This window comes from Ochotona princeps, chromosome 2 (genome assembly GCF_030435755.1).
Source record: "Ochotona princeps isolate mOchPri1 chromosome 2, mOchPri1.hap1, whole genome shotgun sequence".
Classification (NCBI taxonomy): Eukaryota; Metazoa; Chordata; class Mammalia; order Lagomorpha; family Ochotonidae; genus Ochotona; species Ochotona princeps.
In genome coordinates, this window is record NC_080833.1 from 64,150,091 (window position 1) to 64,167,005 (window position 16,915).

The window sequence follows — 16,915 nt, forward strand, 5'->3', positions numbered from 1 at the left end:
TCCTTGAATAATTACCCAAAAAAAAGCACTTAAAATATCAGCTTCTTTCTGGGATGATTTCAGATAAGTTAGAACAAGACCTCCAAAATATCACTTATGTAACTTTCCACTGCATTTTCTGGAAGACCTCACTATTAAAATACATAGTGATTGATTTCTGCCTTGTATGTAACTGAAAGTAGCAGCTGGGCCCAGTGGGAGTTTAGTTCCGAGAATTGGATGGATGGAAACAGGAATCTTGTGGTGTAACAGGAGAAAAGAGAGATTTTTGGATCATGGTTATAGGAATCTCGCAACTCATATGGATTCACCATAAACTCATATGGTTTCAACGTCATATGGCTTCTCTCTAGGGCACAGAGAGAGTGTTCAGATGTTCCCTGTGGGTGGCCAGGAGAAATTGCACTGCTTTGCAGCCAAGGAGAGTAGAGAGGTAGGAAAGTAAAAATCAGAAAATACGGAGAGAAAATGAACAAGGCAGAAGGCGAACTTTTTAGCTGTGTTACCTGAGCAACATTAACTGTAATACAGTGTGGAGAAAAAGAAAAATAACTGCTTCCTGTCCTCCCCCATGTGACAGGAAGTGGAGCTCCCTGCCAGGATTTAGTTGCTTCTGAGGCTGTATTTCTTTACTTGATTTTTGTTTGACCTGGTCCCTTGTTAGGGGTCATCTTTTTCACCCCGAATCATCCTATCACTGTGAAAAATTGAGATGTCTTCAAGTTTCTTGCCAGTCTTGGAGTATTTTCTTAGGACAAATTGCCAATTTCTTCTTTTATGGAAAATAAAAAAAAAAATGCTTCTTTTAATGGAGTGACCTTGATCTTTTCCCATTTGCTATTATTTATGATTTCTGGACTAGAGACAGAAAAATTGAGCCAGGAAGTTGTCCTAGTGGCAACAAACACATTAGAAGCATTGAAATGCTTGTTTCAAACAATCAGAGCAAAGTCCATGGATACTTTTACTGGCGAGCATCACTAAAGTGCCAGCACTATTTACCCAGGTCTTAATTCAGTGTATGTGCCTTATTGAAACCCTAACATACAACGAGGTGAACAACCACTACTTATTAAATACTTACTCAGTGATTGGAAAGACAGTCTATAGTAGCAAACCTTTGGGGTTCACATTCCTAAGAAGTATCCTTAGACAACTCTAGAAACATTTCCCTCCTTCCCCAGTGCAATAATCACCACTCCCTTTCTTCCCCTTCCGCTAAATGTGTGCTCCAGGGTCTTCACTGCTGGAAGGCTCAGTAAATGACAATCATTTGAACCTGGCACTCCAGGACACCTGGGTGTTCTGGACTGAACTGTTGACTACTCTCTTTAAAGATGTTAAAGATCATGCTCTAATTAGTTTGGAAATGGAATTTCTTAGACTATTTCTAAAAGCAATTGCAGCCTGGGGACAAATTGATTCAGTTCACTATACTTCTCCTGAAAATGATACTTGAACAGAAAGCTGAGCTGCCTCAGTCTTTCTAGTAACATCTACATATTATTCAGATGGTGGGGACCCTTGAAAGGCAGAATTTCCTTCATCCCCTGGTGTTTCAATGCTGATTACAGCCTTTGATTTTTTTCCCTTGACATCTGAGGCTGCTGTTCTTGGCCTCTGAAAAGCAGGGGACAGAGCTTTCACTTTCTAGAAGGAAGAAGTCACTTTGCTAGATTACCCACAACTGGAGCAGAATGAGCGGCACTCAGTAGGATGATGAAGATTAGAACTAATGACAACATTTTGATTTGAGAAGAACTGACTCTTCAGTACACAGTTAAGAGATGTAGAGGGCCTGGCACAGTAGCCTAGTAGCTAAAGTCTTCACCTTACATGTGTTGGGACCCCATATGGGCACCAGTTCTGATCCTGGCTGCTCCACTTCTCATTCAGCTCCCCACTTCTGGCCTGGGAAAGCAGTTGATGACAGTCTAAAAACTTGTGACCCTGAGACCCGGAGGAAGCTCTTGTCCCTTGGCTTTGAATCAGCTTAGCATCAGCCATTGTGGCTACTTGGGGAGTGAATCAGCAGATGGAAGATCCTCCTCTCTATATCTCCTCTCTATCTGACTGTTCAAGAAAAATAAATAAATCTTTAAAAAAGAGAGAGAGAAAGAGATGTATAAAAATTGTTGCTCTATGTGGCTTGATCTCCCTGGCCCGTACAAGGTCAGCCACACATTGAAAGTGAAACAGAGACTTAGGGATGCATAAGTGTGATCACTGGCGACAAAACCAGATCAACTCCTGAAGCAACAAAGTCATGCTCATTGCCAAGGGACAGACATACCATTTGAGATATTCCCCAGATATATAGCCCAGTTATTTTTGTTTTCCAACAAGTACCCCAAGTGATTCTGCACAATGTTGGCATTTGAAAATCACAGTCCTTTGGAGTAATCTCTGTTATGTAGTTTTCATAGCTGCATCTTAGACTGATTAAGCTTGTTTTACTTTTAAATTGCGTATCCTAATTTTTTATCATGTTGTAAGTAAAATAATTTTCTTGTAATAGTTTATATACAGATATAACAATTATTTTGTATAAATCTGATGTTTGTTAAATGGCAACAATGGTCATATCAACAACAAATATATGAGTACTGTATTTTACATACAAGATTGTTCTAAGTGTTTTACATATATTATTACAATTAATACAATGACTTTGAAGAAGGTGATATTTTTACCACCATTTTACAAATGAGAACAGAGAGATGTGAAGAACCTGGTACTTTTCCTAAGATCCCATAGATGGAAATTGGTGAAATTAGAATTGACATCAGGCCTGGAAATTCTGGTGCCAGAGGCTTATAAAAACTACAGTGTGCTGAATACAAATGATCAAAGTTTTGGAAAATTTGGAGGAAGTTGCATCACTTGGCAATAAAAAGGAGGGTATAAAAAGCTGTAGGAAGGGAAAGAATGATGCCTTCCCAGTGGAAGCAATAGTGAAGAGTGTTGTAAGACTTCAGTAAGTTAGATCACCTATGTGTGTCCAGGAGCAATAATTAGTTAATGTACAGGACTGTTAAAAAAAAGTTGGGATTTGTTTGTTTGTTTTTAAGCAACTCTGTAGAAGCTCTTTGGCCAGGTTGCCAACAGAAGTGAGTTCAGGTCAGAACTTACTTGGGGATGAGAGAAGAGTACTCACTGAATGTCAGCTAGAATCAGGGACAATAAAGGGATAGGTATGTGATGCAAAGAGACTGTTCAAATCTCTCATTAAGAGAGCTGTTGGGTTCTCTGCTTTCCTGTGCTAACAGAAATATATAGAAAGACAAGTTCAAGTTAGATTGCCTGGATCTGTAAGTTTTGGGGGAGCCCTTGGCTACTACCAGCAAGTCAAAGTAGAAGGTTTTCTCCTGTTTGTTTGTTTTGTAGAAGCCAGTCTGGATACTCCATACTTTTAAATTTCAGAGGATTATGGATAAACTAGAATGGCTGTATAATAGATTTTACAATTACTTATTTATTCATTCACAAGCATTTCTTGCTACAAAAAAAAAAGTGGCTTTTGATGAGCCAGTCAGTACTGTAGGGAATAAAAATGGCATATGGTCCAAGAAGGGCACAGAAATAAAGGAAAAAGGCCCCTTTCACCAAGAGTCTCACAATTGTACAGTAAAAACAAACAACAAAACCAGTTAGTACCTTAATATGATTAGATATATTTTAAAAGGGCCCGGTGCAGTAGCCTAGTGGCTAATGTCCTGATCTTGCACATGCTGGGATCCCATACGGGCGGCTGGTCATAATCCCTGCAGACCTGCTTCCCATCCAGCTCCCTGCTTGTGGCCTGCACAAAGCCTTGGGACCCTGCACCCGCATGGTAGACCCAGAAGAGGCTCCTGGCTCCTGGCTTTGGATAGGCTCAATTCTAGCCTTTACGGCCACTTGGCGAGTGAATCATCAGATGGAAGATCTTCCTCTCTGTCTTTCTTCCTCTCTGTATATCTGGCTTTCCAATAAAAAAAATAAAATAAACCTTTAAAAAAAGATATATTAAAGAGTCATGATAGCAACCATGAAGCCAGGACGCTCAGACTTCTTAGGGATAAGAAAGTCAAGTCCAGGCAATGCCCCTGCAGCAGGAAGCCTTGCATTCTGCTGTTGCATAGCTGTAGTTCCTGCAGGAGGGCATTTCGGGGAGCACTGTGTGCGCAGGATAGCAGAAAGCGGAGACGGCCACCAGTTTTACAGATGCATTATGAACAGCTAAAACCAGTCTCTGCTCTCCCATTTAGGAACCTTCAGGGAAAGTTTAGCAGTTTAAACCAGATCCAGAGGTTCAAGAATCCCAAGGCAAGGTCTACATTCCAGCGTGAAGTCAGACTCCCAGTTTCTAGAGCTTCCTGTGTGATTCTTGGGAGAAGTTCGGACAAATGTCACCTGCATTACAGATGTCATGATAAGCGTTTCAGTCCCTAATACGAAATTAGAATTGCCAAGAAGGAAAGGAGCTAGTATTTCTTGAGCAATCACTGTGTTTTAGGCACAAATGTCATTGTTGTTGTCATAGTTGTTGTTGTTGTTTTAATGAAAGGTTAACATCAGGTGTTTGGTCTGTGGGCTCACACATCAGCTCCTCATATTAGAGTGTCTGGGTTTGAATCCAGACTCTGCTCCCAGTTCCAGCTTTTTAGTAATATATATCCTGAAAGGCAGCAATGAAGGTTCACACAGTTGTATCTCTGCAGGTTGGGGACGAAAGTGGGGTACCTGGATTGAGTTCCAAGCTCCTAGCTGATGTGGGCAAGTATTTGGTGGGTCACAGATGACGTTTTCTGTTTGTGTGTGTGCATTTATGTGTGTGAGTGATGGGTGTATATGCGTGTGTCTGCTCTTGAAACAAGTTAAATAAATAAATAGTTTTAACAATAGAAGTTTATTTGAGTGCAAAATAAATTAAAAATCCATGCATAGTCTTTTCATTTCATGCATTTTCCTTGAACTTTCTGAAGATCCTTTGTGACTCTCTACCGGCAGCTTCTTGCGAGCTGTAACTGTCACTGAGCAGCATCCTCTCATAACCTAGAAACATGTGGTGACTTGTATTCCCGTGGGCTTCTGTGTGCATTTGAATATACCCCTTCTTCTGTGAGGAGATGCCATCCATATGTCCAGAGGCCACACTGTGTTTCTCTAAGTGACTGGCTGCACTTCCAACTGCCATTCACCCCTCTGGGACTATCGCAAATATTTACATTGGCATAGTGGCTCATAGCACTAAATGAAAGGATACCCAACTGATGTCCTAGTTCTTGGAAGGCTGGCCTTTCTGGGGTGCTGGTAGGACTTGTCTTGGAGTATGCTGTACAAAATAGCTGGTTTGACTGGACTCTAAGTATTCAATCAAAGATTTGGCAGGTCAGTCAATGGAAAGCGGTGTGTATATGGCTCAACTCTATCACACTTTGTTTGCTATCAATTATCAAGCCAAATTGTGGATAAAGTCATAGTAAAGGATTGTTGCTTGTCATTCTTGATACCATGCTTCCTTCTTGCCTTCACTTACTTGTACTCCAGGCTGATTCATAAAAAAAGTCTTAGCTCTAACACAGAAGCCAGTGTTACACATGTTTACCACCATTGCCTGCCGTGCGAAGTGAAAGGAGAGTAGTTTTCAGTTTCATAATTGGTGCAGCTCAGTCATCCAATCCCAGGCAGCTCAGATGTGGATGTCCCACAATCCATTATGCATCTCTTACTTCCACAATTATTATCCTTCTTTTGGTGATATGACAATTTCCCCCATCAAGCCGTCAACTGTGAGGCTCTCCTCAACTGTAACCCAGTGGATAGGCCTGTGGCATTTCATGCACGGTTGATTACAGCAATTAGCAACAGAGGATGCAAGCTCTGGTGTTGCCTTTCTGAAAAGTTATGAATAAAGAACATAAGGAGGAAGATATGTTTTGTTCTCCCAAGAAAGAGGCTGAGACTGATCTGAACAGTGAATTTTATGACATTAATCACTGCTCTCACAGGAGAGAGATGCTGTTACGTGCAATGTGTTTTTGACTCACAGCTTCCAAATCCCAGATCAGGCTGCTAGCTGGGTGAGTAAATCGTGAAGACAGAATAAGATTCACACATAGGCTTTCTCTGCCACTACATGTGCCAAACCACCCAGCCTCGTTCCTGGCATGTAGGGCCCTGATGGATCTTTGCACAAAGGCCTCTGTGATCTAGATTTAAGCACCAGAAATCAGAAGAGACTTTCCTGGGAAACACAGTCATGTGTCAAATGATAATATTTTTTGATTTGCAAAGCAGAGAGGGTTGGATTTTTATACCTGTATTTTTTTGTTAGCTATTTATTTACTTGAAAGGTAGAATGAGAGAGACAGACAGAGAGAGAGAGAAAGAGAGAGAGAGAGAGAGAATCTTACATCTGCTGATTCACTATTCAAATGTCTGAAATAGCCAAGACTGAAATAAGCTGCAGCCAAGGAGCCAGGAGTCAGGAGCTTCAACCCAGTCTCTAACATGAATGCAGGAGCCCAAGCATGTGGTCCATCCTGCATTGATTTTCTAGACACATTAGCAGGTAACTGAATAGAACATGGAGCAGTACGGACTCAAATTCCAGTATGGGATGCCAGCATCACAGGTGCAGGCTTAACCCATTGTGCCAAAGTGTCAACCCTCTAAATCTGTGTTTTATAGCATATAAAAGTAAGATTTAGCCATTTATTTGAATGATCTCCCTAATGGCTACATAATGGCAAATTTAGATACTTTTTGCAAAATTAAATTTCTTCAATAAATAGATTAGGATTTACCAATCTGCTCATGCATTCACACTCATTACTCTCTACCAAATGTTAAAAACTTGCTATGTGCTTGAGCTCACTATAACAGAATTACCAGAGAAACAGAGCTCATAGAATCCGTCTACATATATATAGAGAGAGGGGGCGGAGGGCGAAAGAGGTTGATTAAAAGGAAGTGACTTGCAGAATTATGGAGACTGCAAAGATCCAGTTTCACAATTGGCAGACTGCAGGTTAGAACCCTGAGGAAACCAGTGGTATCATTCAGGCAAGCCTTTATCCAAGGGGTTATGGTATAAGTACTAGTACAAGGATAACAGAAAATGAAATATGACATCCAAGCTCTAGCAATGAGTCAGGGAAAACAAAGAACAGAGCAGACAAGGGGGTATAAACCAGCCAGCACAGTCAACCTCAAAGAGCTCATAGACAAGTAGGGGAGACAGATGCGGAGGCAAAAATGATACAGTGTAGGGGTCAGTGTTGTGGCACATCAAGTTAAGCAGCCACTTGAACATTGATACTGGCATTCATTCAGATGCCTTCTACTTCGTTTCAGATCCAGCTTTCTGCCATTGTGTCTGGGAAGGCAGCAGAAGATGGTCCGAGTGTTTGGACCCCTGTCACCCACAGGAGAAATCTGATGGAGGTTGGCCCAGTCCCAGGCAGGGAAGGGAGAGTGAACCAGCAAATGGAAGACACACACTCTCTCCCTCCCTCCTTGCTTTTCTCTCTCTAGCTTCTTCCTGTAATTCTGCCTAACAAATACAAAATAAATATGTATTTTTAAAACATGTATCTTTAGAAATAAATAAAGAAGAGATAGTGTAAAGAGAGTTAAAGTGTAGGGCCATTGGGCATATACAGAAGGAGCACCTAGGTCAGCTGACGAACAAGTCTGTAGCAAAGAACTGTGAAGGAAAAGAGAAATGAACCTAATTTGGAGAACCTTCCATGCAGACAGAACAGCACAGACCCATGTCGAGGTTAGACCACAAACAAAGAGCTGAAGAAGTGGGCATTTCTGTGACATGCATAAACTGGCCAGTGCCTTTCCTCCCACACTCCTGCGAAGCAGAGGGTTCTGCTTCACTTCCAGCAAGTTCAACCTTCTCCCCTTCTCCTTGCCAGAAGGAAAGAGATTCACTGTGGAGCACCACCCAGCACTTGGCATGGAAGTGCTTCTGCTGCAGACACATAGCATGGGGATTCCCCCTACACGTCCTACCCACCCCAAGACTACAAAAGTCCCTTGCTACTGGTCACAAAGAGGGCTTAGGTTTGAAACCACGCTGCCTGTCCCAGCTGCTTTCATTGTGGTATTTAAATGCTGCCTCGGCCTCTTTGTGTGTCTTTCTTTCCACCAAAAACTTGCTGGCATGCATACCCTTTCTTTCTCTTCCAAATTGTCTCATACTGGAGAAAATGATACTGTTCTCCAGCCTTTCAACTCTCTACATCCACAAACCACAAAAGAGAGGGAGGACATTGCACTGAAAATAGTATTTCTAATAGCTTCTTGGATGTTTCCTTTTTAATAGGGTGAAAGGAATAAACTCCGAATTGTTTTAGAAACAATGTGGAAAGCCTCATTATTAAGACCTCTTGTTTCTGAGTTACGTGAGCTATTTAAAGAGAAGGAGAAATGGCAGGGCATGAATGCTGCATGTCTGAGCACAATCACTGAACAAAGTAAGAGGGAGAGAGACCCGACCTTTTAATATCTCACAGTTGGTAAGCACAAGGGAGCAAGAGCTAGTCCACACCTGTGTTACAGACTCAGTAACCAGGAAAAGGGAACAGGTGGAGATGCAGCATTCAAGCTCCCAGGCACCACACCAAAGGGAGCAGTCACACCTGGTATCCTGACACCCATTTCTGTTTCCATTCACAGCATTAGGCTGTGAATGAAGGACACGGTGGATATTTCCAGGAGATATTTAAATGAGAGAGCATTACTCTCTTCACAGAGAACACAGTTTGGGAAACCTCCAATTGGGATGTCTTCAGGTGGTATAGGTACCAGTACTTCCAGGAGCTTGGTAAGAGCTTGAGATGTGTGAAGCTGCCCCCAGTGAGTGTCCAGGGCACTGGTCCAATAGTTCTGTCTACATATGAAGCCTGCCACTCAGCTCCATGCGACGGCCATCACAGAGAAACAGAGCCCAGGGATGCAGGTACCACAAGTTTTCAAGCGAAACAGAAATCCTGTTTTTTTGTGGGTCCCTTTTTTTACTTTTAAATGTCTCACTCTGAAATGTTGCCATGTTATTTAAATCTTAGGAAATAAGTTTCGTGCCTTGATTTAGTAGGAAGAAAAGTGATGGATCACTACATCATGGATAGGCAGGATTTCATAAATCTCAATGGCATGACAAGGAATGAATGGGGGCAAGGGTTTGGTATTAAATATTGAAAAGAAGTCTAGAGAGCATCCCGCAGACATGACAAACAAAGAGAAATCAGGTAGCATGCCGGAAGGAGCACAGGACACAGAATAGGGATTTCCAAGTTTTAGTGCATTCACAAGCCAAGGCTCAATGGTCACTGTCTCCATTTCTTCATCTGTAAAGCAGTTTCTCCTATCCTGGACCGCAGCCTCTCCCACACTGATGCCTCCACAACCCTACCTCAGCAATAGAATAGCAGAGTGCTCCTTGTCCCACTAGGAATGATGGGGTTCTCTTCCATTACACAATTCCAGGCAAAAATGAAAAGACTATTGTGAAATCTAGATAAAAAGAAAAGAGCAAGTGCAGTTCTAGAAAAAGCCACCCCTTGGGCAAATGCTGGTATGCCTTTGCCCTCGGGTCATTAGAAACCCTTTCCCTGTCCCTTATCTGCTTTTAAAAGCCACCCCTTGGGCAAATGCTGATATAATTTGGCCCTCGGGTCATTAGAAACCCTTTCCCTGCCCCTTATCTGCTTTTAAAAGCCACCCCTTGGGCAAATGCTGATATACCTTGGCCCTCGGGTCATTAGAAACCCTTTCCTTGCCCCTTATCTGCTTTTAAGAATTCTAATACAACCTCCCATTAACAGTGAAGAATCCCACCAGTAACTGCTGCCTACTTAGTTCTCACCCCACGTAAGGCACCAAGCCAGAGACTGAAGTTCACATTCCTTATAGCAGCCCCTTAGAGAAGGTTCTAAGGGACTATTCCTGGACTCATGCTGTAAGGACGTACACCTGGTACTTTGAAAGGAGCAGCCATGTATGCAATTCCACAGCTAGCAAGGGCAGGGAACCAATACTCTCAAGCCAAGAATCTTGATTTCTTCCCCGAGGTCCAAAGAAGACCAATCACACCATTCACTCTACAGCAGCAGAGTTGGAGGCCGTCTCCATTTAAATCCTGCATCTCTCACTCACTAAATATATCTAAAACAGAAATCTGATTTCTGAAGCCTCAGTGTTCTGTTCTGCAACTGGGAAGAAATTAGAACTGCTACAAGCTTTGAAGTTTAGTGAGCCTGAGAAACGGCATGTCAGGCATTGAGTTCCGTAAGTGGCACTTTGGAAACTTTTAATAGATGGCGGTGATTATTGTTATTAGTCCATCATTATTCTCTGATGACTCTTACTAAACTGCCCAAATAAAGAGACTGCAAAGCCATCCTGTCCAGCAGAAAGGCAAGGAAATCACTTAATAGATGCACTTGACATTTCATTCAGGAGCCAGAAACAAGGGCTGAGAAAGGACGTGGGCTGCCTGAGCCCAGCCCCTCGGCCCTGGCAGCTGAGCAGACCGCTTCCTCAAAGTCTGCAGGGAAGCAAGGAACTCACATCAATTCCCCTGAGCTACTAGCAGAGGGGAAAATGACCTCTCTGTTTCGAACTTCTCTTTGTCTAGAAATCTCTTCTGCTAGACCAGAGGGAAATCCCCCTGAGCCTTCCATATGTTACCTGTTTACACACAGCAGTCAGTGTTCCCTTAGGCTGGTGATGTGGGCATTGAAGTACATACCTCTTCTCCCCATGCTGCCGGGTGAGTGAAACAGGAGGGCAGCATGCTGTGCTGTTTTCACACAAGCACTTAGCAGCACAGGTGACATTGGGTCCAGTTCACCCTTCGGTGCCAGCCTTGCCTTTCTTGTTCCATCCACATCACATCATGCTGCAAAATGAGTTCTCACCATGAGAGCCTTGGACTTCACAAAGGAAAGTAGAGTGCTAGAAATCAGTTCATGTAGGCAATTCCCTGCAAAAAATGTCCCAGAACATTCTGCAGCACCATATTGATTTTCCATGTCAAGTCAGTTCTAAAGGCTGGCTTGGAGGAATTTCTGCACAGAATTTGTAATTAGCCCAGCTTTATGGAAAAGTCAACCTTGAATCTTTTGCTCACAGAAGCAAAAAGGGCCCTCAACGTTCTGATCCAGGTATAATTGTAATGTTGAGGAGCTTAATTCCTTTTTGCTAGAAAATCCACCTTACATGTGCCTGAAGCTCAGTACATATATTTTAAAACATACTTTGTTGCATTTGAAGATTGCTGTTCTGGGCACATATTTGGCCTAACACTTAAGAGGTCCTAGATTATAGTGCCTGGATAGGAGTACCAAGCCTAGTCCTGATTCCAGTTTTCAGTTAATGTGCCCCCACGAGGCAATGGTGATAGCTCAAGTAGCTGGGTCCCTACTACTCAATGTAGGAGGCCTGGATTCAGTTCTCATAATCTGGCTGTGGCTTAGCTCCAGTCATTGAAAGAGTAGACAAGTAAATAAAACTATGTAGGTCTCTTTCTTTCTCTCTCTCATAAAGACTTGTGTTTTTTTTAAATTGGTATTTTATTCATAATTCCAGGTATTAATATAACTGCACCGTGCTGAGATTTGAAATGTCATTAGACGGGTGAGTCCAGGTTCTTGCTTCTGATACAAGAAGGAATTCAAGGATAAGGCATAAGAACAAAGCAGCAGGGTTTATTTACATGCAAGCCAAACGTACAGACTTACAGAAATGCAGGCATGCTTAGAGTCAACCACATTCAACCTAGTTCAGAGTAATTAATGTGTATGATCCAGAGGTCTAGGGGAGGTGACTGCAGCTGAATGTAAATAAATATTCACAGAGGGTGAGTTTGGGGCAAGGTTGAGTACTATTCATTTCATTGTCCTTTTGTGGAAATCTCAGAAGTGCCATGGCATCCGGTGCATCCTGATACTTTATTACAATGCCATTTTGATGAACTAAAGGTCCTCAGGGTACATGCAGCCACAAGCCATGCTGGTTATTTTTAGTCAGCACTTACATTGTTGATGCCATGCCTTGTACTGAATGAATCAATAACAACCTACTACTTCTAATTTGTTGTCACACAATAAGAATCATTTATTACAATTTCCCAGAGTTCTGGGAACTGGCCAAATGCAGCCCAAGAGGTTTCCCTCAAGATCTTCCACAGAGTTTCTACGCAGTTTAAATGTCACCTGAACATCGTCCAGGCTGGAACAATCCAGGAGGTTAAGTCAGGCAAAAGACTTGTCAGTATTCCTGATCTCTCCACAGAAGCCACAGAGTACCAATACTCACTACATTTTTCTCATTGCAAGTGTGGTTCAAAGGTCAGTCTGCATTGAGAGTGTGAGGAATTAGACTCCAATAAATTCACGACATGAAAACTTTGAGACAAGCAGTAGTCATAATTTATCTCCTTCTGCTTCTTATTGCATCCTGAGGAATAACAACTGAAATAATTCTAACAGAATCCAACTAACCAAGATAAAGTTGCTTATGAAACTATAGTTCTAACTTCTTTTTAGAAGCCTCTGAAAATAGCAAATGATGCTGAGGTAGCACAGTTCGAATTCCTGAGTAGTAATGACTTCGTTACATTTGGAGCTGCTGTGTCTAGAGTCAGGCTGCTTGATGTGACATGTGTGGCCCCTCCCATTCTCTTTAAGATAAGCAATAGGCAACATCCATTGTGTGAGAACCTCCATTGTTCACATGAGCTTTTGTCCTGGAAAACAGCTCCTGTTCATCAGTATGATGCATTGTACTCTGATTTTCTACTTCTGTCTTCCTTTGTGGATATTCTTTTCTCCTCTGTGATTGCTTTTGCTTCTTAGACCATTACTCTAGTTGATGGTGCCAGGTTATCATTGGATCCTATCTCCCTCTCCAATAAGCCTGTGATTGATGCTAATCTTCCTCATGGGACACGTTTTATAGGATGCACAGTGAAAACCACTCTCTAAATCTTAGCTTTTTATGTGCTGAAAATTTACAGGGTTGCACCTTATGCACATTTCAGGAGGCTTAAGAGAAAATTTGAGAACCATGTAACCAGACCCTTCAAAAGAACAGAAATGCCTTTCATATGCAGATGCTGTCAATCAGCAGCTCACACGGTGCTCCCTATTTTCTTTTTGTTTTTCCTCCAGCCAATAAAATGCATATCTAGGTAGCTGGTATTTGGGATACAGCCAGTTCTAGAAGTCCAGCATGTATCATTTCTCTCTTCTGAGAAGAGTGATATTTTAATTACTCTAATGAAAGCTCTAACTTGCCCTCAGTTCCATAAAAATAGAAAATTAGTGTGGTAGCAAACCCCTCATAGAAGCAGAAAAATTGTGTTATAAAAGAGCTGCACCTTTCCCAGGAAACTGAGTCCTTGGAAATTCTTTTGTTATACAATGGTGCCCTCTCCATTCAACATATGATTTGGTATTGAAGTCTGACTCTTCTAGACCCAACAAAGTGTTTGTGAAAAGTTTTTGCTTCCCCTGTGAAGTCTATACCTGAGAAGTATACAGGCCAAGGGGGCCATCGTAATGCAATACTCACTTGCAAGGGTACTGGATTCAGTATGTTCTGTAATTGAAGTCCTGCATTCAGAAACTAAAAGTAATTCAGGGGACTCAAAGAACAATGAAATAATCAACTAATCAGCTTACAAGAAATTTGGAGGAAAGAAGTTACTTACACTTCAGTATGGGCATGCTGTGAATCAATAAAACATGGTTACGAAACTGTTTTTTATATTTGAAGTGGAAAATCCCATTAATATATAGAATTTCCTGTTCTGTTGGAACTTGCGTTGTGCAAAATAAATATTCAGATCCTGAGCTGGTTTTGAATAACTGGATTTTGATCCAAATCTTTTCATTACTTCTGAAAGTGTTATGCCTTCAGAATTGGCCACTTTAAGAGAGATGATATCTTAGAAGCCTGTTTTCCTTCCTCTGACACCAGTACCTTTTGTTGGATAAAAATTCCCTAGCACATTGGGGGTTGAGACTGAACTGTGCCCCTCTAAGATCCTATTCCCCATGATCTCAGAATGAAACATTGTTTGGAGTTAATACCCTTAATGAAGGTGATCAAGTTAAGACAGAATCTTTCAGGAGACCCTAAATCAATAAATGCATCCTGAAGAGAAGTGATCAAGGCGCAAACAACACAGCCTAAAGGGCAAGCCCACGAGGCAGTGACCTAGTGAGCCTCGAAGGCCTCGAAGAAATCAAACCTCCCAGCACCTTAGTCTCAGGATATTAGGGAAAGTACATTTCTGTCATTGACAACACGTGGTCTTGTATTTTGTTACTATAACCCTGGCAAGTAAGGTGGTTGGGAGTTGCAACTGCATATAATAGAAACACACTTTTCTGGATAGCTAACTAAAAGCTCTTTGCACAGTTTGGGAATAACTTTGCTCCAAATGACAGTAACCCAGTTCTGCATGGACACGGTCTGGGCGCCATCAGATGCGTTTCAGCCCATCACACAAACAGTGCTACTGAGAACCAGGAAAAAATAATCCAATGAAGATGCTGACAAACCAGTCAAGTCATAAAGTCTGGAGCCATTTGTAATGTTGGGGTGACACAAGCCAACAGGGGAGACCTCGTAAAAGCAGACCTGCCATTCAGGACAGTCTCAGCAATGTTGGCACAGAAGGCAGCAGAAGCCTTTCAAGTTAGGATTTAGGATGAACCTTTGATTCTGTCTGCTGCACTTCTTGATAGGATATTGACAATGTACATGCAGAGAATACAGAGGCCAAGGGTGGAGAGGGGGAATGTCTGGCAGAACTGAACCATTTTGGAGCTGGCTAGCACAGCATGAGCCACAAAGCAGGTGGAAACATTTTTCACAAGACTGGAGGAGGGAAGTACTGTGAATAACATCGGCAGGTGTCCTGGACTGATGCTGGCCAAATGGGGTCATGTAGGTTTGTTTCCTTTTTCAACTTTAAATTCCAGACCCAGTTAGATCTATTGGAGAGAGAGGACATGGAGAAAAGGGGTCACTGTTACAGAAACAGTTCTGAGAGTCCTCAGGAAATAAGCAGACTCACAAGCCCAAGGCAGTAGCCAGATGACCACCTGGCTGGTGTGGAAGTTGAAACTGGAGGGCTACTCAGAAGCCAGGGCAATGCACCTTTACTCTGTCACCCCAGCTGCAGAGTGAACAAGCTCCCCAGAGAACACTCATATTACTCCCATACTTCTCTTTTGTTGCATTTTATTACAATGTATAATTCTTTACTGCTGCAATCATTTCTTTAAAATGTGTCTTTCCCATCAAACTATATGATAGTGGATAGAACGGTCGGTGGCTGATCTACTCTCAAGTGCCCCCACTATCTCATGTGGTGCCCAGCAAGAATTGACACTCAAATATTTGTTGAATGAGTAAATGAATAAGTTCATGTTAATACTACCTTCACTCTTTCAAGCAGTCAGAGGCTCAGACCATTATGGGATGCTGTGGGATATATGAGGTGCCAAAAGCAGGATACTGGGTCCTGCCAGGGGTAAAGAGAAAGGCTTGTGCCCTCTGCCAGACTCTGGGTCTCAGATGGCAGGTGCTATGGTGTTGTCTGGGACAGCATCTCACATCTGACTAACACTGTGTGTTCTGAAAGGCCAAAGGAGAGCTCAACAGCAGCATCTGATTCTGGAATTTCCAGAAGGAACACCTTCTGCAGAAGGGAAAGGAGCGGGGGAACTGGCTGTGGAGTCTGAGCTAAGACAGCATCTGGGCAGGATGAGGAGTCGTTAGCCTTGCCTAACAAGACCTGACAGTCCGTAGCACACCTGCATCCCCAGCTGCTCAGCTCAAGAATGGAGGGAAGTTTGCTATCTTCTCACACTCACCTGCTATGCCCCACCTTTCTATGTTTCCCCAACACTGGGCAAGTCATCTCCCTGGCTCTTTGCCTCGCCCACTCTCTTCTGTCTCCTACCCCTGAATGCCAGCACTTTCCCTTTGTAGATTTTTTTCTGTCTTAGGCCTTGAGAGATTCTGGGAAAAACCTATTGATTCTGATATCATTCACCCCACCTGACCATCATTCCATTAAGGATGCTAAAATATTTGGTGTTTTACCAGTTACTGTTTCGACTGAAGGAATTACATCATTATATCTGGCACACTTACTTTGTGGAGATCAGTTTTATGGGGTACCTGAAATAGTCTTTAAAAGTAATGATGTAGATCAATTTTGATCAGGAACCTGGCCAAGAAAAATATGGAATATGAGGTCTATATATAGCCACAGTGAGATGCTGGGGTAACCATAGAGCAAGGTGCTGATTATGTAGTGAGGTGAGCAATGGGGAATCAAATGGGATGATACACTGAAAAAGAGTGAGAGAGCAGCTGAAGGAAGATGTAGTTTGCTAGTTCAAGCTCTCGCAGTTACGTCCAAGTCAGATGGACTACCTTAGCCTCCCTACCCACTGCAGATAGTCTCCTCTGGCCTGCTAATGCCAGAAACCACAAAACCTATCTCTAAGTGGGAAACAAGTAAATACAGCTAAGTCAGTAGTTCTTATCCATAGGGAGGTTCAGATGTGTCCAGAACCAATTTCAGGAAAAGCGTATCAAATTCTGAGATTTTTCTATTAGGAGACAGAATCACAAAATGGGAAGAGGACTGGCTGAAGTTAGGACAGAATTTCTACTATTGGCTTGGCCCTGACATATTGGGTGGCCAGGGGCAAGCTCCTTCCTCCATCAGGGCTTTGCTTATCAGCTCTGGCTGATGCAGCTGTCTTCCTGGGGAGGATAATCCTGGATGATCTGATGACGTAGAGGCCTCTGGCCTGACATTTAGGAAAGAGGAGTGTCCTGCTGTAATCCTGTGAGAACTGTGGCTTAGCCTGAGCTCTGCTTATGG

The 16,915-nt window shown here is 42.5% G+C and overlaps 1 protein-coding gene across 3 annotated transcripts in view; it reads left to right on the forward strand.

Moving 5' to 3' along the window:
- Positions 1 to 16,915, forward strand: part of ST6GALNAC5 (ST6 N-acetylgalactosaminide alpha-2,6-sialyltransferase 5) — a 167,597-nt gene that overhangs the window by 104,878 nt on the left and 45,804 nt on the right. For 2 of the 3 annotated variants that reach the window (XM_058660877.1, XM_058660876.1), the window contains exon 1: positions 16,384 to 16,560. The exons of the other annotated variant lie outside the window; for it this stretch is intronic. The gene's annotated coding sequence lies outside the window, so the exon portion shown is untranslated. Of the gene's footprint in view, positions 1 to 16,383; positions 16,561 to 16,915 lie in introns of those variants that run through there. 3 annotated transcript variants of the gene reach the window in all.